This window comes from Equus asinus, chromosome 13 (assembly GCF_041296235.1).
Source record: "Equus asinus isolate D_3611 breed Donkey chromosome 13, EquAss-T2T_v2, whole genome shotgun sequence".
Taxonomy (NCBI): domain Eukaryota; kingdom Metazoa; phylum Chordata; class Mammalia; order Perissodactyla; family Equidae; genus Equus; species Equus asinus.
Window position 1 is genome coordinate 7,471,340 of NC_091802.1, and position 23,510 is coordinate 7,494,849.

The 23,510-nt window shown below is 40.5% G+C and overlaps 1 long non-coding RNA gene across 1 annotated transcript in view; it reads right to left on the minus strand.

Moving 5' to 3' along the window:
* Window positions 1–22,581, minus strand: part of LOC106845734 (uncharacterized) — a 47,686-nt gene extending 25,105 nt beyond the window's left edge. Inside the window, exons 1-2 of the long non-coding RNA XR_001401700.3 lie at window positions 22,274–22,581; window positions 20,239–20,393 (exon numbers count right to left, since the gene is read on the minus strand). This is a non-coding gene — a long non-coding RNA (uncharacterized lncRNA). The remainder of the gene's footprint in view (window positions 1–20,238; window positions 20,394–22,273) is intronic.
* Window positions 22,582–23,510: the final 929 nt, after the last annotated feature.

The following is a 23,510-nucleotide window of genomic DNA, read 5'->3' on the forward strand; positions in this document are numbered from 1 at the left end:
TCTTGTTTTCATCGTACCTGTATTGCTTAGCACAGTACTTGGCACAGAAAAGTGACACAACATGTGTTAACTGAATATCTGATGACTCAGTAGGGTTTTTATTTTTTCCTTCTAATGTCGTAGAGTTGCAGCCTGGGAACTTGGCTATTTTACCTAAGAAATGGAATGTTCTGTTGATTTTCTCCCCTGAAAATGTTATGTCCCATCAGAGCTCAGCATTTCTCTGTATTTTCAGTATGAGAGATTCCTGTGTGAGTTGTCTGTGACATTTCATGCAAGAAATGTTTATTCTGAGGGAATTAACCATCCACCCTTTAATCATATACTATTGAGAAACACCTCTTATAGCACTATCATTCTTCTCATATGACATAATAAATGAAAAGGGCTTTGCCAGTGTTTATAGGAATCCAAGGTGGTAGTTGCAATTTTCTTTCTTTACGCGCATCAAAGCACATATCGTGGTGAAATTGCACATAGTGTTTGAGTGATGATTTGACTCAGTCTGTCTGCTAGAGTGTAAGCCCCTTGAGGTCAAACCAAGTGTACTTTTGCTCACTATGGCAGCCACAGGACTTGTTGCAGTGCCTGACCCACACATGAGAATGTAGAGTGAACGAACAAGGAAAGAGCAAAGATGGGCAAGTAAAAAGAGAAATATGAACCAAGGCATCAAGAATAATGCCTAAAACAAACGATGAGACCATAAGAGCAAATAGGCAAGAGTCCTTAATGACAATTCTTTAATTGTAATTTTGTTTTAAAATTCAATTCATGCTATTTAATACTATTATTATTTGGTACCTGAGTGTATTCTGGTGCCAAATACTACACTAATCATTTTAACTGTATTATGTCATTTAATACTTAAAAATACAAGCATGTAGGTATTATTAGTAGGTATTATTAGTCTGTAAGAGGTAAGTATTATTAGTCTGTTTCTTTAAAGGTAACACATCTTGATTGAAATTACTCAGAGAAGCAAAAAGTAAAATTGATCCTTAAAGAGTGCACATACCTATGCTGAAGTAAAATGAAAGACACACACAACACTTTACACAGAAAAAAACCAATTGTATTCTGTCCTATTATATTTCAAAAGACACACTCCTCCATGAAAACATAATTCACACACACGCTGAAAACACTGTATCAAAGTACATAAAGGACACCAATTAAAATATAAGGGGAAATGAACAGAAACACAATAATATACTTTAATATGCCATTCTTGGTCTTTACTAGAAGCAAGAAGTCATAAATAATTATGACTATAATAAATTTAAGTACAAAAGCTAGTAATATAATAGACATATACCAAATTTGAGCTCTAAAAGTGGAATCCGAAAAATGGACTTCATTTTAAAATGCCCATGACACATTAATACAAACTGATCACGTATTTACTTACAAAATCAATCTTAGAATATCTATTCCTCAAAGCAGAAATTTTATAACAGCATAATTTAAACACACTATGGTTAAAAAAAACCCCAACTGTATAAATTACTAGCGCCAGTTTATATAAAACAAACCCAATCTCATAAAATTAAGAAAAAATACTATAGAAATTGCTTTTTTACCTATGAGGTGAAAAACTATAATTCTGAATTACTTTGAAAATATTGACCAGAAAGCTGTCTATGAAAACCTATGGGTAGTTGCCACAGTTACATTCAGGGGGGAATTGCACAGTCTTAAATATTTTCATTGTTATCAAGAAAGGATGCATATAAAATAATTACGCATTCAACTAAGATGTGTGAAAAGAATAACAAAATAAGCTTTAGGAAAGCAGAAAGGAGAAAATAATGAAGAAAGAGGCAGAAATTCATTAGGAAAGAGGAAAAAATTCAAATTTATTTTAAAAGTCTGATATATGGACCTTATTAGTATCATAACTGAACCAATAATATACACAAACTCTACATGTCTAACTAAAAATGAAAGAGAGAAAACACAAATGTAAAAAATTAATTATAAAAGAATGATGCTGTAGATAAGAGAGATGTTAAAAGAATTATAAGAATACCATATACTGCTGTTCGCTAATAAATTTGAAAATCTCAATGAAATGGATGATTTTCTAGGAAAATATAAATGACCAAAACTGACTCAGGATGAAGCAGACAACCTGAAGAGAACAAATAACTAGGGAAGCAATTGAAAGTGTTGTCAAAGGCTGCCCTCCAAAAAAGGCTCTGACTCAGATGTTTTCATGAACAAATTTTTCCTACTTTGAAGAACAGATAATTCTCCTACTCTGTAAACTGTTTGAAAGGATGAGAAGAAGATGCAAAGCTTCCTAATTAGTTTTACAAAGCTGTCAGAACCCTGGTTCTAACTTGACAACCACAGCGCAGAGAAGAAAAATACAGCCTCTTTTCCCATTGTACAGTCAGAAAAAATATGGGGAATCTGAATTTGATATTGCGTCAAAAAGTCATGTTCTGTGGCCAAGTTGCATTTTTTTCTAAAGAATCAAAGGATGTGTTAACATTAGGAAAGCTACAATTAAAATATATTATATACACAGGCCAGAGGAAAAAATCATATAAGCAACACAATAAAAATGTATAAGATAAAGTGAACCATCAATTGGAAAAAAAAGGGAATTCTTGACATAAGAAGAAAGGATGTATTTTAACCCAGTGAAGACTCCATGCAATGGAGAAACACCAGAGGAGTTGTCGTTGGAATCAGGTACGCATCTGCCATCACCACAGTTACACAATGTTTTTTGGAAGTTTTATCCAAAGCAATAAAACAACTGAAAAAAGAGAGGGAGTTAATGGCATAGAAATGAGACAAAGTTGTCATTTCCAGGTGAGGAATGATTTTTCTCCTTGGAAAATCAAAAGAATCTACTGAAAATCTATTCAAACTAACAAGTTACACAGAGAGTTGGCTAAAACAAAATAAATGAGCACCAACCACCATGACAACAAAAGCCTCAACTCTTTCAGACATTACAAAAAACCAAATAGCTTCCTTTTTTTTTAATAAAGAGGTTTATTCAAAAGGAATAAAAAAAATACAAAATAGCTAGGAATAAACCAAAAAAGAAATATTCAGTGTCGATGTAAAAAAAAAAAACTACAAAACTTGGTCAAGATGTATTAAAGAAAGGAACAAAAATGAAATAAATATTACTCCCAAAAGGAAAGACATGATTTTATAAATGTAATTGTTCCCCAAATAATAGGAAAGGTTATTTCCAATAAATTTCACAATGATATTATTTTGTAATGCAAAAAAGTGATTCTGAAAATTTTCAAAAACACAAAAGAATGAGGATAGACAATTTTATTCAAAAGAGGAGCAATGCAGAGATATTGTTCAAATGTTTATAAAGTTACAATAATCAAACCAATGTGGTAATATCATTAGATAAAGAGAACAAGGGAAGAGAATAGAAAGCAACCAAAATATATAGGATAGAAGTAACCTTTCAAGTAATTGGAGAAACGATATATTAATTAGTAAATAATACTGGGAAAATTGGTTATTAGTTTTAAAAATCAGTTATATCACTAATAGCAAAATAACACTAATAAAATAAATTCCAAATGGATCATATATTTGAGTGAAAAAATAAAAGTCATAACAGAGCTAGAAGAAAATATGAGTATTAAAGGCAGAAGCAATTCTTAAGTAAAAGTGTTTAAAGTAAGAAACAATAAAAAATTAGTTTGGGTATATAAAAATTAAACACATCAATATCACTATAAAATTAAATGGCAACACCACATTGGGGATAACAGAATATTTATGACAGATGAAGGGTTATCATTCTCAACATATATGTACACACACACATACACATCTATATCAGAGTAAAAAACAATCACCCTAACATAAAAATTGCAGTTCACTAAAAAGAAAAAAGTATGTTTTTAATGAATATGAAAAAATTCAACCTACATAGTTATCAACAATATAAATGAAACAATCTATAAATTATCAAAATACCAAAGATAAAGAGGTAATATTTCTCCGTACGGCCCAGTGTGTGAGATGAGCATTCAAATCTATCAGTGGAAAATCATGAAACAGCAGAGAGGAGCCACTAGAGGCGAACTGGTGACCACCTGGGTCGTGACAAAACCCTCCTCTTTCACTTTCTCCGTGTGAAACTGTGCCCCGTTACTTAGTTTTTCTGTGCTGCAGCTTCCTCCTCTTTAAAATGAGGAAAACAACGGCAGTGCCCTGCAGTGCCTCGAGGATAAGACGATTGAGCACACCGCGAGCACTTAGAAGACAGGGCAGCGCGTGGAGCTAGCGCTCAGCAAGCGTTAATGCTGTCTAAAATATCTGTTCCCATGCATCATCTTTGATCTACTAGTTCTGCTCTGAGAAAATAATCAGAGATGTGGATATAGGTTTGTGCAATTGAATGATTATAACAGCTTTCTTTATAGTGCCAAGGAATTAAAAACAACTGAAATTTCAAACATCTAGGGACTGGTATAATAGATTATGGCACATCCAAAAGTTGGTACTAGGCAGACATTAGAATCATGTACTCAAAGAATATGTAAGGACACGAGGTAATGCGCACAATACAATAAGTCAAAAGAGCTGGATAGAAAATTATGTATGTGGTATAATATGGGTTTTATTTTCTAAATATATATACATACATATTTAACATATATATGTATAGTTTTTTTTAATCAGAAATACTACGAGTATAGAATAAATATTACTTGTGGTTATCTCTGGGTTGTGGGGTTATGAATGAATTCAATCTTCTTAATATTTTTCTGTATCTTTTTCAATTTTCAAATGCACACAAATTATTTCATTATCTGGGGAAAATGTCACATCAGTAATACTGTCACTTAATCTCTAATTCTCTATCATGAACTTCCCCTCACACCTCTGCCCCGACAACTGGCGGACTCAAATTTGCTGCTCTTACTGACTCCTTTTCAGCCCGCAGGCCCCGCTGACCGCTTCTGCTGTGGGCAGAGAACAGCCGGGAGCGGCTCCTTCAGGAGGTGGTGGCTGCAGGTTCTTCGCATCTTCTTTTTAACTCCCTTCCCCATCAGCTGCTCTACTAAAAATGCCACCTAAATGTCATTTAATCATTACACCTGGTTCAACATACTGTTCACTGACCACATGCCCATCTGCCGGGCTTTGGAACTGTGGAGCCCCTGCCTCCGGTAGGGCGACAAGCAGGAGAGACTGCCCTCAGACCTGCACAAAGTTCCGTCCCTGTTTACAAAGACCGCCCGTGTTACCGCCCTTGGAACTGATAACGTCAACTTCTGCTGCAGTGGGGTTGCCAAATGTAGCAAGAAAAAATACTGCATGGGACGAACGTTGCATGGGGCACACTTAACACATTATTCAAATTTATCCGAAATTCAAGTTCAACTGGGAGTCTTGTATTTTATCTGGCAACCCTGGACAGGAATTATCATCCCCCTCTTCTCCCCATCCTCATTTCATGGATGAGGAAACTGAGGCTCAGTGAGGTTTGGGACTTGCTCTATGCTTATGCCTAATCAGTGGAGGCGGAGTTAGAACCTTGCCTCTTGCTTTTAGTCTAGTTGCACTCAAAACCTGCCTCATTCGGTGTCTCATTTGCTTTTGCATCACGTGTGTCTAATTATTTTCATGAGCTTGGTACAGCTGAATTTTTGTTTTGCTTCTGGAGTGAGGGCAGCTGTGGTTAATGGTCCTTGGTGAATGAGACAAGCAACCACACAGGTCCCTCAGATGGTTCCGAAGTCTGGATGCAGGTAAGAGGGAGCTCCGTGCTGACTTGGGCCCCTGGAGATGGGCAGCGTGCCTTCCTGCTTCTGCTGGAAGAGCTCTTCACCCAGGTGGCTGCGCTGCAACCCCCAGGCAGAGCTGTAGGTCTTTCAGTCCAAGCCCAGCTGCTGAGGTGCGAGCCTGACGAGATGCCCAGGGCTGTCATGGGCAGCACCCCCACCCCAACCCCACCTGCTCCAGAGCCCGGCATAGTCCCTAGCCCAGCCTCAGTGCTCGAGGCACGCATGTTGAATGCATGCTTCAGTTGACCCGGGGGCCTGGTTCCTCCAGCGGGCCTTACCTTCCAGCATTCCTGGTTGGCTCATGGCAGAGAGGAGGCTCCCATCCCAGTGCTCAAGGAGGAACCCCTTCAGGATGGAGGGGCCCAAAGTGGCATTTGGGGGCTCCACCTTCCATGGGGGCCCCATTTGAGTTCCAGACTCAACTACGAAGAAATAGTTTCAAGCATGTGTTGAGCACACACTACTTGATAGACACCATACGCGGCTCCAGGGATACGAAAGTGAGTAAGACACAGCTCGTCGCCTCACTCAGCCCATGGCGGGCAGAACATCATCATGAACCATTGGATTTGACTGGTCCCAGGGTGAGCAGCTTGCATTTTGGCAGCAATAGTCCCTCGCTTTGGGATACCAAGGAAGCATGAGGTTCCTTAGTACCAGATGAGCTTGATATCCAGAGCGCTCTAGAGATTCTGGAGGAAAAGCTACACCTCTTAAATTGTTTGACTTTGTGCCTAGAAAATTCGACACATAGGGCACCGAGGTGGCAGGAGCAATTTCATCACTCCTTGTACATTTATCATCACCCATCTTGTGTATTGAAATCTGCCAGAGAGGAACCCACTCTCCTTCTGTACTTCTCTATAATCTCTGTTTAGCTGAGCGAATGGGCTCAGGCGTGCGGGCGGGTGGACACGAGTGTGTCTGATCCAGGTGGAAAACAGAAGGTATGGGTTACATCTTTTCAAGTCCCCTGTCAGTGACAGCCTTGGCACCCCTTTGCCGGCTGCCTGCCTGGCGCACCAGGCTTCTCAGCTGACAAAGTAGCATTTTAGGGTCACCGGGACGGGACTGAGTGTGGAGGTCATGGCCTGGGGCCAGCCTGGTGTGCGGTTCAGGGCCCACTCACCCTGGAGGTCCTCTGGGGGCTTCAGCCACCTGCTTTTCCATCTTCCCTCCCCTGCTGGCTCCTTCTTGCAGTGGAGGGAGTGGTTAAACATCTGCCACACTTCAGCAGGCATGGAGGGTCTCCAGGCCCTGCTGTGCCTCCGCAGCTGTTATCGCCTAGAATTCAAGTCGTATCAAGAGGACCGTGCCTCTGAGAGTTGTGAGTTGTTCCCAGTACATGGCACGGGTGCAGGTCCAGAACACCTCTGTTGCTAGGGTACAAAGCAAGTGAGAAGAAGCGAACGTCTGTGGTCAGCAAGGCCCCTCTGTCTGTGTGTGTGTCTGTCTGAGGTCAGAGTTGATGAGCAGCAACGTAAAGGGGGTGTCTAGGCTGGGGAGGGGGAGGGTCGGGTCCCGCTGAAGTTTCATAAGATGAGCTTTGAGAGATTCAGAAAACAGCTGAATAATACCCCTGAACCTGTGGAGAGCTTTGTGTTCATTAAAAAGAGTTGATTCCGCTCCTATCACAACAAACAGCTGCTCCGCGCTGGGGCCCTTTGGTGTTGCTGTTAAGTGCCAGGATCCTGTGACTTTTTGAGAAAAGAATTATTTTAGGATCAGTCCAAGGAGGTGTGGCTGTCCTCGGCTGCAAAGATAAATTTAAAACCTCGGAGTCCTCGCAGGAGTTATTGTTTGCTTTTTGCAGTTCTTAAAGCTGGTGCATTTAATAAGTAATATGGTCAGGTATAAGCTGTACGTACCTGAGCACGAAGTTCACTGAGCTCTCTCGTATTAAACAAACAGTAACACCCTTTCATTTCTGTGGCTCAGTAAAAACACAGGTTCACTTCTTTGAGGTTAATGCGATTAAGTTAACCCTCTCTCACTCTCTCACTCATTCAGCGATTCAGTGAGCACCTTCCGTGTGGTGTATTAGGCACCAAGGATGCAAAGATAAAGAAGGCTTGGGACCAATCCTAGAGAAGCTTGTGAAGGGAGACTGACTCACAACAAATCTGAGGAGGGAAGTACCAAAAATGTGATGCTGAAACTGTGTCTGGGGCACTTCTGGTGACTTAGTGGCCCAAACAGATATGAAGGCCCTTCTTTTAATATAAACAACCGAAATGCTGCATAAAATATTTTTTTAAATGTTTAATACATGGAAGAACTGATAAAAAAAAGAAAGGAAATCTCCAGGTGCCAACAAATGGAAAAAATTTTAAATCCAAGTGGTAAATATAACCAAAACCCCCAGGTTCACATGCAGATTTTAGGGTCCAGGGATTCTGAGACTCAGGTGGGAAAAGGAGGTGCCCCTTTCTGCACTGAGGAGGCAAGAGAGAGAGGATCAGGAGCCCGGATGAAGTGCGGTGTCTCTCAGAGGGCCAGTGGGTGAGGGCTGTGCCCGCTGGCCCAGGCGGGTGGAGGGAAGGCTCACTTTTAGTATGAGGTCTTGCATGGAAAAAAAATTCTCCTGTAAGAAGTCAAATGCCCTGTCTGACATATCATTACAGGTGCAAGGTCCAAATTTACAAAACCTGTGCAGAAAGTCAAACGAGAAGAACCTGCAACCTGAGAAATGAACACAGAAACTGGTCCAATGCCTGTGAATGATTTAGGACCCACTGCCTGAAGGGGAATAGGTGGGCAGAGGGGTGTAGTAATATGATGATTTACTCATTAGGAAGATCCCTCTAGGGGTAGTGTGAGGGATGGAGCAAGGAAGGATGGAGAGAGGAATTAAGGAGACAGTTACGGAGTTCTAGGTAAACACAGGTGATAGCTCAGCCAGACACTGGAAAGGACCAGCAGGGCTTCTCCTCTTGGGTCCCATCTCTTGGACATCAGATGTCTTTACTTCCATTGTCTATTTCCCTGGGTACAAAGAAGAAGTGAGCCAGGCTCATCCATCTCATGGAGACTGAGGCCCTCCTGCCGTATTATCCAGGGGACTCTGGGGCCCTAGGGTCCAGCCATTGCCATTGGTCCCCGCTAGCCATTTATGAGTTCCTTTCTACATTGCTCTGTGCTTCCTCCCTTCTCCAGCCAACCTCTTACCTCTCTGCTGTCTCCCAAACTGTAAGTAATATGGTCAGATATTATTTTTCATTCTGTCATCTGGGAAAAGAATAATAAAAAACCATACTTCTCCTGACTAACAAGCTCCTCTACGCCGCCTCCCTCTTCAGTAATATTCCTACATGTCCTTGCCCTTAAGTAAGACCAGATCTCCCTCCAGAACACTGTTCCCCCTCACTGTTCCATTTGAGAGCTTCCCTTTCAAAAGGTAGCTGCTCATTCTCCCACACCTCACATAGCTCAAGATACCAAGTGAGGTTTGTGTCTTCACCGCTTGCCATGGCTGTTCCTGGACTGTGACTCCACTTCCCTGTGACACCAGCTCTTTTGATGCTAATTGGCATCCTCTTCTCTCTCCTTGCCCTTACCTGCTGACCTCCTGGGCACCCCCATGGATTCACTCAAGACTTTGGCTTAGAGCCTTCCTACTATATAAGTTCTGGAAAAGTTGTAGGTGATTTCAACGTCCATGTGGAGGGCTGACCCAATATTCCGGAATCTGCTCAGTGACCTTGTCATCCTCAGGCCACTGAAGCCACCCACGTGCACGGCCACATCCTGCTACAGCTCTGTAATCATGAATTTGGGGTTCTAGTCTCTGACAATGATGCCTCTCGTTAAAGCTTGTTAGTCAGTCACTTCCAGAGTACCACTCCTGCCACTTCTTCAGTGTCTTTCTCTCCATCAGCCTCCTTTTGTGTGCATGTGTGTGTGTGATCATTTTAGGGAGAAAGGATATTATTTTACTGACATAAATATACCATATATTGCAATATGGTAGGAAATATTAAATCCTTGGCATGTGATAATATTTTACTAATACTGAACAGTAAATTTGAAGATTTTTGAAGGTATTTTACTGTAATAAACAGAAAACAGTATCACAGCTATTTCTACTTGAAAATAAAGAAGAGGAGTGGTATTATGTCTATGGTTTATTTTCTTCTTAGAAAACCCTAGGAATAAAAAGTTTTAAAGAAAACTAGAGTTAGCCAACCAAGCAGGCAAACCGCCACGTTTCAGATAAATATGACAGAGAGATTGCAACACTACCGGCAGTTCACGTCCTTCATGCCAGACCCCAATAGACCTGTGTGTATTCTATTGTATATGGATATTTGCATGTAATATACTTTGTAGATGATATATATCTATTAGTGCCTTGTGGCTGCTGTAACAAATTACCACAAACTTGGTGGCTTAAAGCAGGACTTTATTCTCTTCTACTTCTGGAAGCCCGAAGTCTGAAATCAGTGTCCCTGAACTGAAATCTTGCTGTCAGCAGGGGCACGCTCCCTCCAGAGGCCCTGGGATAATCTGTTCCTCAGCCCTTCCAGCATCTGGCAGCTGCTATATTCCTTGGCTCGTGGCTGCATCACTCCAACCTCTGCCTCTGTCTTCACAGTCTGTGGTCTCTCATCTGTGGTGTAGTCTTCCTCTGCCTTCCACTTACAGGGATGTGTGTGATGGCATTTACGGTCCAACCACGTAATCCAGGATCATCTCCTCATCTCAAAATCCTTAATCCCATCATACCTCCAAAGTCCTTTTTTGCCACATAAAGTAACATGCACAAAGTCCAGGGATTAGGGCGTGGATGTCTTTGGGGGGAGCCATTATTCAGCCTATTACACTCTATGATGTGACATATGTCAAGATACTGAAAGTAAAGTCCCCTGAGTTAGGTAACTTGCCCAAATCATACAAGCTGCACTTACAGCTGTATGATTCCAAAACCTAGCTTCATTCTCTTACCCACAAAGGCCTCAAAACACAAGGAAAAATTAAAATAATGGAATAAATGTCATTGTTGCTTTTATTTTCTATCAATCATTCTTTATGTGTATTACAAATATTTTAATTGCCTTGAAAAAGAAATAGAGGGTTTTGTGTGAGGCACATTCAGAAGTGTCGCCCTTCAGCAGCCTACACATTCAGGCTGAGTCTACTTGTCCAACTAAATGGCCACACGCCAGATGAGTTATAGTAAATTACAACTGAATTATCCAAGAAAACGTTCAATTGCAGGAAGTACTTACACCATAAAATTTCCCTTTCAGGTTTAATAAGCATATGGAATCAATTTCATTCAGACTTAAAAAGATGGAAAGAGGAGGGAAGAATTTTATTTCTCCTGGTAAAAAGGTTTTCAGCACATACGATAATTTAAAAAGTAAAGCATTTTTTTTCTCTCTCCTTTAAAATAATCAGGTAGGAGAATTAATTTTGTAAGTGATTCCTGCCTCCATTCAGCTAACATATCTCTATGTAGTTAATGAATTACAGCTAATGGCTATGCAAAATCTCTATTGGTAATTTATAAGAATGATGATGATGATGATGATAAAGTTTATTGAATGCTCACTATGTACTAGGGGTTGTTCCAAGTGCTTTATAAAAATTAAACCATGAGGTAGTTATCATTATTTCCATTTTATAATGAAGGAAACTGATGAGAGGTAAAGCAACTTGCCCAAGTTCGCCTAACTGGGAAGTGATAGAGCTGGTATTTCATTCAAGACTACCTGACTCCAGAGAATTCACCATTAACTACTACACAATTGAAACAGAGCATAGTACAAAAACATAACAATCCATATATTGTGACAGGTAATTATTAGTATCACTTGTCCAAGAATTTTATGACTACCGGGTGGTTTATGGAAGTACAAAACTCCCACCTCTCTTGATGAAGTTGGGTGAGAAAATAGAAACTCTACCCAACAACATCTTTACAAATCATGAACTCTCTTTTACCTAATTTTACATTTTACATGTTTAACTTCCTATGCCTTGATGTTTAGCCATGCAGGAGATTATCAGAACTTATTGGGGTCTCCATTTCTCAGTCACATCCTTCAGACAACTGTGTCTATTTGCTCCTCCATATGTGTAGCTCAACTCAGCCATCATCTGAGACCTTGGCAGACATTGATGGAGAACTTGGCCTCAGAAGGTGACATCATTTTATATAAAATCTATTTTTGTTGGAAAAGCCCCTTGACTAGTATTCAGACTTCTTGCTTGGATGATGAATCCCAGTTGTTAAGCGTTTTGGCTGGAGTCCAAATCCAACCCTCTGGGCTTTGCCCTCTGGAGTAAAAGAAGTTGCCAGTACCAGCCCTCTCCTGAAGTAGCCAGCTTTGAGTTTGTCTCCTTCCTTTTAATTAACAACTCTTCTGAGCACCCATGTTCAGTATTTCAGTACTTGCTAATAATAATGATTTTCTCTATAGGTGCAAGTTTAATGTGGCATAGCATCTGAATCTAACTACCTGATTTCAAGTTGACATTTCCCTAATGGCTAATGATGCTAAACATCTGTTCATGTTCTTATTTCTCCCTTGTGTATATCAACTTTGGTAAAGTGTCTATTCAAACTTTTTGACTATCTTTTACTTGGTTTATATGTTTTCTTACTTCTAAATTTTGCGTGTTCTTTATATAGTTGGGATACAAATTCTTTGTTAGATATGTGATTTAAAATTCAAGTTTGTATCTTGTCTTCTCATTCTCTTAAATAGTGTCTTTCTCAGAGCAAAATTTTAAATTGTGGTAAATTCTAATATATCTTCTGGTTTATTTGTTTTATGGATGATGGCTTTGGTGTCGTATTTAAGAGCTCTTCCCATAAACAAAGGTCATGAAGGTTTTCTTCTAAAAGTTTTATAGTTTATATGTTACGTTTAGATCTAGGATGCATGTCAATTTTTTTGTAATATGTGAGGTTTAGATAGAGTTTTATTTTCTTGTATGTGAATGCTGAATTGTTTCAACACCATTTATTGAAAAGATCATAAATTACCTAAACTCACTTAAAATGTAATAGACAATTTGAATAGCCCTACATTTTAAAGAAATGGAATTAGTAGTCAAAAACCTTTTAAGAAAATTCTCTAGGCCCAGATGATTTCACCGGAAAATTTTATGAAACATTTTTAAAAGAAATAACACCAATTCTATAATATCTTTTCTCAAAAGTAGAAGAGGGGAAACACATCCCAACTCAATTTATGAAGCCATCACTATTCTGATTCTATGACCAGACAGAAACAGCACAAAAAAGAAGAAAACCATAGACTAAAATTTCTCATGAACATAGATGCAAAAATCCTAAATGATAATTTCAAAAACAGCAAGTTTTATCCGACAAGGTATAAAAAGAAGAATGTACCACAACTATGTGTTTATCTTGGGAATGTAAGCCTAGTTCAATATTCAAAAATCAATGTAATCCACCAAAACAGCACTCCAAAATAGAATGAATGCCACGTGATCATAACAATTGATGCAGGAAAATCACTTGACAAAATTAACAATCCATCATGATCTACACTCCCAGAAAACAGGAATGGAAGGGAACTTCCTCAGTCTGGTAAAGAACGTCTAAATAAATCTCCTACGATGAACTTCATAATTAATGGTGAAACACTTAATGCCTCCCCCTAGCAGATTTGGAGCAAATCAAGTGATGTCCTCGCCACTGCTATTCAGCATCACACTGTATGCCCCAGCTGGGCAATAGAAGATAGCAAAAGGAAACATGAAAGCTTTACATCCCAAATGACACAGAGACATAATGAAAGTAAAGATAACTGGCCAGTTGGAGGAAATTATTCTGAATGGAAAGGAAAAGTAATGAAAGTATATAAGGCATACCAATGTGCTCTGAATACTTTTTTCTTGGGAAAGGAAAATTTTACAGGTAGTATTCCATATTTAAGAGGATATTGATAGAAGATGGGAATAAAGGAGGTAAATAACCTTCTGAGATTTTCGGAAGTGTAATACTGTAAGTTTCCATGAAATAAAAGAAAGTCTAAAGAACAAAAGAATTAAAAAGCACCATTGATGAGAAAGTAAATAAAAGGCTCTTATTTTAAATCAGTATAAGGTATAGAGGGAAAGGGTTAAGATTTCTCGTTGTTACAGTTAATGGAAAAGGTGCTTACTTGTATCTAGGAACTCATCTTTTTATATCTTGCTCTAAATCTTTTAAAAAGTAATGCCATGGTAACAGTAGTGTTATGCTTTGCTTGTTTAAATAAACTTGAAAGTTCTATTTTTGATAGAAAAAAACAATAATTGAGTGCAAAATTATGCTTATCTATGTTTCTCACTTAAATACTCTTAGAGGATGTTCAGCTTTTGGCATCAAAGCTGTTGAATGTAGTGGTTAAGACTTTGTTTTTTTGGTTGGAATTCTGGCCCCGGTTATGGCTGTGTGACCTTGGACAAGTTACCTAACCTCTTTGTGTTTCAGTTTCCAAAGCCGTAAAATGCAGGATAATAAGACCTGCTTCACAGGTTGTTAGAGGAACTCAATAGGTAACACTTGTAAGGTGCTTAGACTAGAGCTTGACACGAAGCAAAGACAGATGTTAGGTATGATTAATTATCAGCATTATCTACCACCTGCTGATAAATGATCTGATTGAAGACAGTCCCAATAGAAAAACAATCACAAAACCAAAAATCGTATCTTGAAAACCCATACTTTTAATGTGACAGTAAATATGCCATGGGTAGTATTTCTTGCTTCTAGGAACGGTGCCTGAGTACTCAATGGGCAATAGAAGAAGAAATAGGGAGAAATTAGGATGAGAATACAGATTTTGAGAGAAATCAGCTGCTAGCTGCAGAAAGAACTTTATCTGCCCCGTACCCACAACTCCCAGCTCTGTTCTCCTTCTTCTAAGCTGGAAGGCTGAGCTAACAGTTCAGATCCCAGGACATTGATGGGACGCCTTACTGGGAACTAGAAGGTTAAGATTTTCACTAGTTAGTTTTCTTTGTCCTCTTCCACATATTGCCATTTATTTTCTCTTTGTGCACCCCGACTTTCCATGACTGCCTAGAAGAAGTGGCTTAGGCTAGCTAAGCCACTAAGTTTTGGGGACAAGTTTTAGGGACAATTACTCCTTTCTGTAACAGCGTCTGGCTATGTGTTCACTAAGCCATTTCTCTTTCTTTTCTGGGTGCACAGCTAAGTGAATCTCTTACAATTAAGTGTTGCCCTCTGCCTGGGTTCTCGAATGTGGGTCCAAGTGATCTGTGCTATTCTCAAGCCAAAAATTGCTCCAATATCTGTTTTTCCTTCCATTGAGAGGAGGCCTCAAGAGTCCTAGAAGATGGAGGAACCATTAATTAGACGGAAGAATTCCAGATTCCAGAGAGACTGTGTGGAGTAGGGCTCCTCTCCCCCATCAACTTACTTTGTACTGTGACATGAAAAATATATCATAACTGTGTTCGGGCGTTCAGATATTAGAGGTCTGTGTTTTAAAGCTACTCTATCCTAACTAATAGACACTCTTCTTCTAGGTCTTTCTGGGTGCTTTTTCTTTGATGTTATAGAATGTAATTTTCACTTAACTAGAGAATAAGTTTTGAATCCCAGAGTAGCGCTAGGGGACAAGAGAGATGGTGGTTAGGGGTTGGCAAAGCCTTCTTCATGGTCCAGCCAACTTCTGGGAGTTCTACATTAAGATTTTGGGCCAGAGACCCAACTAAAAATAGTCACCTTGTTTTTCCTTCCCGCTGATACCTACGCATCCTTTCCCCTTAGCAGACAACACCTCTGGGACAAGGTGGAATTCAGTTATGAGAAGGCCCCCTAGACTAGGCGCCATCCTAATATGACACGGCCTTATAGAAATCTATTGTTATTATTTTTAACAATGAGAATGTAGAGAAGTAGACAAGCAGCAGTCAAATGATTAGAGAGGTATGCTCAAAACAAAGGACTTTAAATTAAGACACCCTTAAACTGGATAAAACTGGTTCATGAATCTTCTCAATGATACATTAGTTAGAAATTTCTATGCTAGATACTGAAGTAAGCACAATGAATTATATGATTTTGTTTCTTCTCCCTGGGTAAGGATTGGGAAAAGCCAAAAAAATTACATCACAGAAAACAGAATAATAACTAAAATACGTGTTACTGATTGTAAGGAGTTTAAGAACCATTAAAGCAGTCAAACACAGAGAGGAATTTATAAAAGGCTTTGTCCTTGGGTGTCTAAGAAGAATGGATAAATAGTAGTTTGAATAGTTAAAAGGGGCACAAGGCCCTATGCGAAAGCATTGGACAATGAGATTTTTTCACTGTTCTTTAATGCTGTGGCCCCAGGATCCTTCCCTTCTTTAGGATGCCCCAGTCAGAATGTGGTGATTAGCGCTCCATAGACTCTTTTTTGTTTCTCAAACCCAGGGGAATCATGGCAATGAATCATGGGTTAGATTTATAGCCATTGAATATATTGAGTGAGATCCAAGTGCTTGTTCCAAGTTACGGTCCCTCCCCACCTAAACAAGTGTAAAATTGAAAGAATGTCCTTGAGCTTCAAGCTGGGAGTGGTTTGGATTTGGTTACAAGCCTCCCAGTTCTGCAAACAGTGGAACCACGTCCATATCAGACCACAGTCAAGATAACTAGATTCAATTATGCTACAGAATCCACCAATATTGCTGAATCTTTCCCTTAACGTTATCTTCAAGCAGAATTCTCCATCATGTGAGTACATTTCAGATGGCATAAGTTGCTAACTATGTAAGACATCTTTACATTCTCCAAAAGATATGCTTTATAAATTCAAGAAATCCTAGTGTTAAAGGTCAGTTAACATTTCTGTTATTTACGACAGAATTTTTTATAAACATTACACAAAGCTCCGTGGAAGTAACTCAAGGGCCAGTTGAGGAGTCTGGTGAGGAAAGGGTAAGATCTCCATCCAACCATGAGCCACAACAGTTCTGTTTTCTCTGTTTATGTAATGGCCCTCTATGTAAGATCTAATTGGGGAAAAGATTTAGATAATTGTTTTTAAAAGTATTTGAGCAGTTGTTTAAAAGACGGAAAATCTGTCGTAACTTAATGACCTACTGTGTGTCAGCTACTTTAGATCCATTATCCTAGATAACCATTACCACAACCCTTACCAGTAACAACAACCTATTTTACAGATGAAGAAACTGAGACACAGAGATTAAATATTTTGAAGGTCAGACTGCTCTAGCAGGTAGAGCCAGAATAAGAATCCAGGATTTATGTACTCTTGAATCCAAAACCATTCTTAAAGATTAAGTTTATTAATGCTTTCATATGTGTGTAATAAAGATAAACTTGTTTGTTTAAAAGAAAAAAGAATTCCCCGTGATGATGACGATGAAACTAGTATAGTAAAAATAGCTACTCTTTATTGAGCTGTTGGTATTACTACAGCATTGCTTCCCAAATTTCCCTGGAAATAAGAATTTCTGTGCTTGGTAAATACATAGATTCTCAGGCTCCAACTTATGCTATCAAAATTCTCGGGGGATAAATTTGAGAAGTTTGGGGAACACTGTGCTAGGCTGGCTTTGTGCTAAGTGCTTTTCATCCGTTATCACATTGGACCCCTGAAACAATTTTATGAGGTAAACACTGTTACTTAGCCCATCATACAGATGAGAAGCCTAAAGCAGAGAGAAGTTAAGTGAATTGCTGATGCTAATGCTGTGAAGAGGGTTATCTTAGGTACATTTGCTTGAATTCTAGATCTCATGTTGTGCTCTGAATAGAAGGAATAGGGGAAGCTTAAATGAAATTCCCACTGGTTGGTGTTCTTGTGCAGGACAGAAACCGTTCCTGTCTGGCCCTTTGCTCTATCATTCCTGGTTCCTGAAGGATTCACTTCCAAGTTTCTCCTTCCTCTCCAGCAACTCAAATTCCGCTCTCTCCACTGCCTTCCTCTTCTTCTTCACCTTGAGCCAGAAGACCAAGATTTCAAAGAGCTTGCACTTTAGGAGGAGAGATATATCTCATAAACATGGCAGACTGTCGAAGTGCCGCTGAAGAGGAACGAAGATAGAAAGTGCCGTGTATGTTTGCAAGACAGACACAAGTCCTGCTTTGGAATATTAGAGATGGTGTGGCATGGGCCAATATGCACGGGCTGGTTGTGTGTTATCAGTAGGTTTTCCTCTGGCAGAGGTGGGGTAAGGTCACCAAGAAAGTATTTTGCCCCTTTTCTCTTCTCTATTTTACAAATTGGATCTCTGTAACTTAGACCAAGTAGGGGAAAATAAATCTTAGCCCCAGTGATGGTTTAGCAGTCTAAGTCATCTGTTTCGAAACAGGACAGAATTACAACCAGCTGGTAGTGATTTTCAAATCCCGACCTCTGCAGAAAGGGGTGAACATTCACCAGAAAGTCCATTTCTTGTCCAGGGCACCAGGGTGCATTTCCCTCATAGGGTGACATGGATGCCATGGGGCTTTTTGCTTTTATTTTTAATTTTGTTAGTAACCACAAGCCACACCGTTCCGGTATTTTGAATACAGCATTTATAAGATGAAAATAGAAGGAGGGTACAGAATGTGCAACATTTTCTAGTTCATTGTTCCATGTCGATAAAAAAGCACTTTAAAAAGGAAAATTCTACATTCTTCAAGGTAGCAGCTAAATAGTACTGTTCTCTCTGCAATTTACAATGAAGGGTAAAAATTAAGCTCTCTAGGCACCTCACCTATCTTACTCATCTCTGTTACAACCCAGGGCAGCCCCAACAGTCCTCAGCGTTCTAACACTTCACAGTTCTTAGATACGAATAGGCAACTGTGTGCTGTTCATCACTTATTATGGGCTGACTAGTGTCCCCCCAAAAGATATGTTGAACTCCTAGCCCCCAGTACTTGTGAACATGACCTTATTTATAAATAGGGTCTTTGCTGATTTAATCAAGTTAAGATGAAGTCATTAGGGTGGGCCTTAGTCCAATAAAAAGATGGGCATGTGAAGACACAGAGACACAGGGAGAACACTGTGTGAAGATGGAGGCAGAGACTGGAGTTACGCGTCTAGAAGTCAAGGAACACCAAAGATCCCTGGTATCCCTGGAAGCTGGGAGAAAGGCATGGATCGGATTCCCCCTCAGAGCTGTCAGAAGGAATCAACATTGCTAATACCCTGATTTTGGACTTCTGGCCTCCAGAACTCTGAGAGAATAAATTTCTGCTGTTTTAAGCAACCTGGTTTGTGGTTCTGTGGAAAGGCAGCCCTAAGGATCTAATACACCATCTCTATGAAAACTATCCACAAAAGAACTCTGTGTAATATTACACATAAAATTGAACAAAAACACTTAATCTGACAACTGTTGTAATTATGGAAAAGATTATCACCTTAAAGATAGTCTGAGAGATCTCATATGTGCGTAGCTAGGCTACTTTGATGGAGAAAAATAAGGTTCATCAGAGAGAAGCTTGGTTCATCTTCAGAAGGAACGTAAGAGATGGTCTAATCCAGGAGTGGGCCAACCATGCCCTACAGGCCAAGATCAGCCCACGGTCTACCACAGTACGGCCCCCGAGCTAAGAATGGTTTTTGCATTTTTAAAGAGCTCTTGAGTATGGGCCCATCTCTCTTTCCCTTCCATACAGAGGAGGTCTCCAGCTGGATGGAGAAGCCACAGATGGAAGGATTCTTGGTCCCCAGAAGACTTTGTGGTGTAGACCCCACCACCCCCAATTCACATTTTACTGTGACAGGAGAAATAAATCTTAACTGTGTTCGGCATTGAGATGTTAGTTATACACGGATGAGAGTTCTGTGTCATGACTGGTACCCTATCCTAACAAATACTCTTATTCTCCATCTAAGCCTGAACTGACTTCTGACACAAACCCTAAGAAAAGAGTATGCAGTGGAGACCACATGGGGCCCACAAAGCTTAAGATACTTACTCTCTGGCCCTTTTACAAAAAGTTTGCCAACCCTTGTTCTAGTCCAGTGACTTAGGATAATATTATTATATTTTTAGTGTGGAACATTAATTTTTACTAACAAAATGATATGTAAAACAGAAAAACAAAGATGCTCTGGATGAAGCAGGGCCCACAATCTTGAGTTCTCCCACCCCGGATCTGATGGAGCCCTAGGGTTCCACTGAGTAATCCCTATGATGATATTGGCAACAATTGATCAAATGCTTACAGCGTTTCAGCAGTACAGTCTGAACACTCCACATACACTCTCGAATTTAATCTTCAAAATAATCATATGAGAAGTGTGCTATTATTTTCTCCATTTTTATACATGAGGGAAGTGGAGCTTAGACAGATTAAATAAATTATTTGCCCTGTATTTACATGTAGTAAATGGCAAAGACAGAATTCACATTGACATTCCTCTGGCTCCAAAACCCACGCTCCTAACTATGCCACATTGCTGTTCCCAAATGAAGAGCTCAAATAAATGCTCTCATCAGCTCCTACCTCCTCAGGAGGGCCCTCATTCCAGGGAGGTGAAGGGATATGTCCAGGGCCGTAGGCTAGTTCCTGACTCCTGATGCGATGCTCTTTCCACTGTCCCTGCAGGTTGGTTCATCTTGGCTGAGTGTAGGTTGAGAGGGACGTTGACCAAACTGGCTCTAGGATAGAAGGGGTGGGCAGGTGCAGGGGTCAGGGTCCCCATATTCTCCTTCTCAATGCTCATCAGTTTGATGGGCTGGAGAATGAGATTCATGTAGCATGGGGATTGGTGGACTGTTGTCTCTCCCTCAGTTTCCCCTTCTTGTCCCTGCTCACAGAAGAGGTACCTCCCTCAGCCAAAGCCCACACTTGACTCACATCTCAGGAGAGGCCCAGTGTACGTTCTGTTCTCCAACAACTGCCAGCAATGGTCAACCAGGCGTGGTCCTCACACTGACTTGACCAGCTTCTCCCTCACTTTGCTCCTCATCCTCCCCCTCTGTCTCTTTCTTGTCTCTGGATTGGAAGCATGGATCTGTCTTCCAATTCCAACTCTTGCTCAAGAGTCTGCCTCTCTATGCCAGCACCTCAGAACTGCCTTGACGGAGGTCGGCTGATTCCTTCTTAACCCATGCTTAGGACCATTCCTGTCCTGATTCTACCCAGAAAGTTGCATTTCCAGGAAACTCAGCCCAGCTTCATACCTGGAAGCAGTAGCTACTTCTTTCCTTGTGAAATGCTAGGTGTGGGATGTTTACCTTCTTCTCTGTGTGTGATGTATTATGTATGTCAACATTGTCGATGGAATCATGGTCACCAATGACGTTAGGCTAATGGCTTTAAGGGACAGAAGTTTGTAGTAGTGGTAACAACCATAACAGCAAAATTAATTCATTGATGACTTCATATACATAGGACTTGTAAGGTAAGTACTATTATAATCTCCATTTTGTCGATGGGGAAACTGAGGCAGGAAAGTTTAGGTAACTTGTCCAAGGGCACAGAGCTGGGACAGCATGGAGCCAGACTTTGAATTTTGCAGCCTGGCTGTGGAGCCTGTATTCTTAATCGCTTCTCTGATCTGTCCCGCAGACAGACAGCAGTCACCTTTGTTGACTGACGGCTGTGTGCCCAGGCTTCTTGATCTTTACCTGTGCGGTGGGAAATTACTCCAAGATCTGTGCCCATTTGTTTCCCCTGGTATTTCCTGCATTTTCTCCCCAATAGGCAGCTAGGCCTTCTGTCTTTACTGCTTCGGGGAAGGGAAAACCAGCAAAGCGTAGATAATAGAGGAGTCATATTTTTAGATTTTGAGTCCCAAATCCCAGGCTTTAGGCATAAACCAAAGATTTGGAAGATTAAATGAAAAACTGGGAAATTCCTTCTCCAGATCAGTTAAGCCTATGCACACTTGGGGAGGAGGAAGCCCAGAGAAGACAAGAAAGGTGATCTGATGGTGGGGTCCCTGGGAAGGAGCCCTGAGACCCTGCCACCTGCCCTGCAGCCCAGCTGCCCCCAGGTAGCCCGTGTGACGCAAGGATGGAGCTGTCAGACAGGACCGAAGATGGAAAATCGGATGGGTCCCACGTTCTCCTCAGGTTTGCATGAGGACATCCTGATTTGACTGAGATGATGTCTCGATGACTAAGCCAAATCAGGACTCAAAATAGAAATTAAGTAGGCTTATAGAAAATTTTCCTTTTTTAAAAAAAAAGAAATTTGCATTTATTCTGCAGGCGAACTTGGGCCCATGTGTACCTACCACACATTCATTATCTCTAGTCGGCTACAGTGACCCTAGGGAGTCACTTGTTAATTATGCCCATATTATAGCATTTGATTACAGAGTGGAAACATTACTTGCCCAGGGGGCACAGCCAATGTAGAGAAAAGAGTACACCGGGAGAAAAGTGGAAAATAAACAATGAAGGGAAAAGAAAAGAAGGCGTAAGAGGTGGGTAGAGTCGGCAAGCCAGAGCCCCTGAGTTACAACCATCCCATAAAGGACATTTCTCTTTATCCTCCAATAAAAGTGAGCATTTTGTCAGGAAATACTTACATTTTGTTTGGTGGACTAGTCACAGCCTTGAGCCTTTTCCCCGAAGTTCTAACGTGGGGCCGGACATTGTGAAAATGTAGCCAGCCTCCACCAAGGAGTTATTTCAACTGTGTTGTTGCTGCAAAAGAAAATCGCATGCGGATCTGAGTCCTATCATGGAAATTATGCTTTGTGACAAATATGTTATGAATGACTGCTCGTAAAACCATGCCAATATGTATGCTATCACGGCATTCAATTATTTTAACCTGCTGTGAACTTGCCTGTGATAAATCATGGGAAACTAAAGAGAACTATCTTTAGCCTCTGCACTGTTTCACTCACTCAAGTCATTCACGGCTCTAAAAATACAATTTATATCATCGGATTCCTGAAATTCTTTCAGTGCTTACATTCTGATTTAAGTGGCATTAAAGCTAGGGCGATTAAGCTGAGAAGTCCAAGGCTACCGACCAATGTCCCCCCGGGTATTAGCTGCCTATCAGATTGAGTACATTGTTTATCAGACTGGCAGCCAGGGTGCAATTAGAACGTGGCCTGTGGGTTTGGGAAAAGGCTTGGGATTCTCAGGCTGAAAAAGTACCTGTCAATGAAAGAGGGGATGAGACTTTTGGTGGGACTAATCTAGAGAAGGGTGGTCAGATCACTTATGTCCAATTTGGAACAGTTTTGGAAGTGATTGGGGGGAACATTCACGTTTCTGCCAGGACTCAGGCATAAACGAGGGCTGTTCGTTCAAACAGGCAAAGATTCTAACAAAGGACTAATCAACGGAGGGTGAGATTGAAGCTCCTTCATGTTTAAGGGCAGATTCCTCACTTCCTGACTCTCTTCTCCATGCACCATCTAGAGAAAGAAGTGGATCCGTTAGCTACTTTTTCCCGCAGCCCTGATAATACCACCCTGATTGTGTGGTCCCACACTCTCCTTCGGAGTCCTGGGAGACACTTGTGCTGCTGGCTGCTAGTACAGGTTACAGCACATCCATTTGTGTTCAAGGAAAGAGAGGAGAGGGATAGGTTTGAATGTGTTGCCTTTATAAATAAAGGGTTATGAGATTCGGGACATGAAGTAGCGTTCTAGTGAGAAAGCTCGCTGGAAAAGAGTGCCACCCAGGTATTGTCAATCAGTTGTTTTGGACACTAACTTCTCCAGGCTCAATTTCCTCCACCAGTAAAATTAGGTGGCCGGATTAGATTTGTGGTTTGCAACCCAACCTGTTGGGTTAGAATCACCT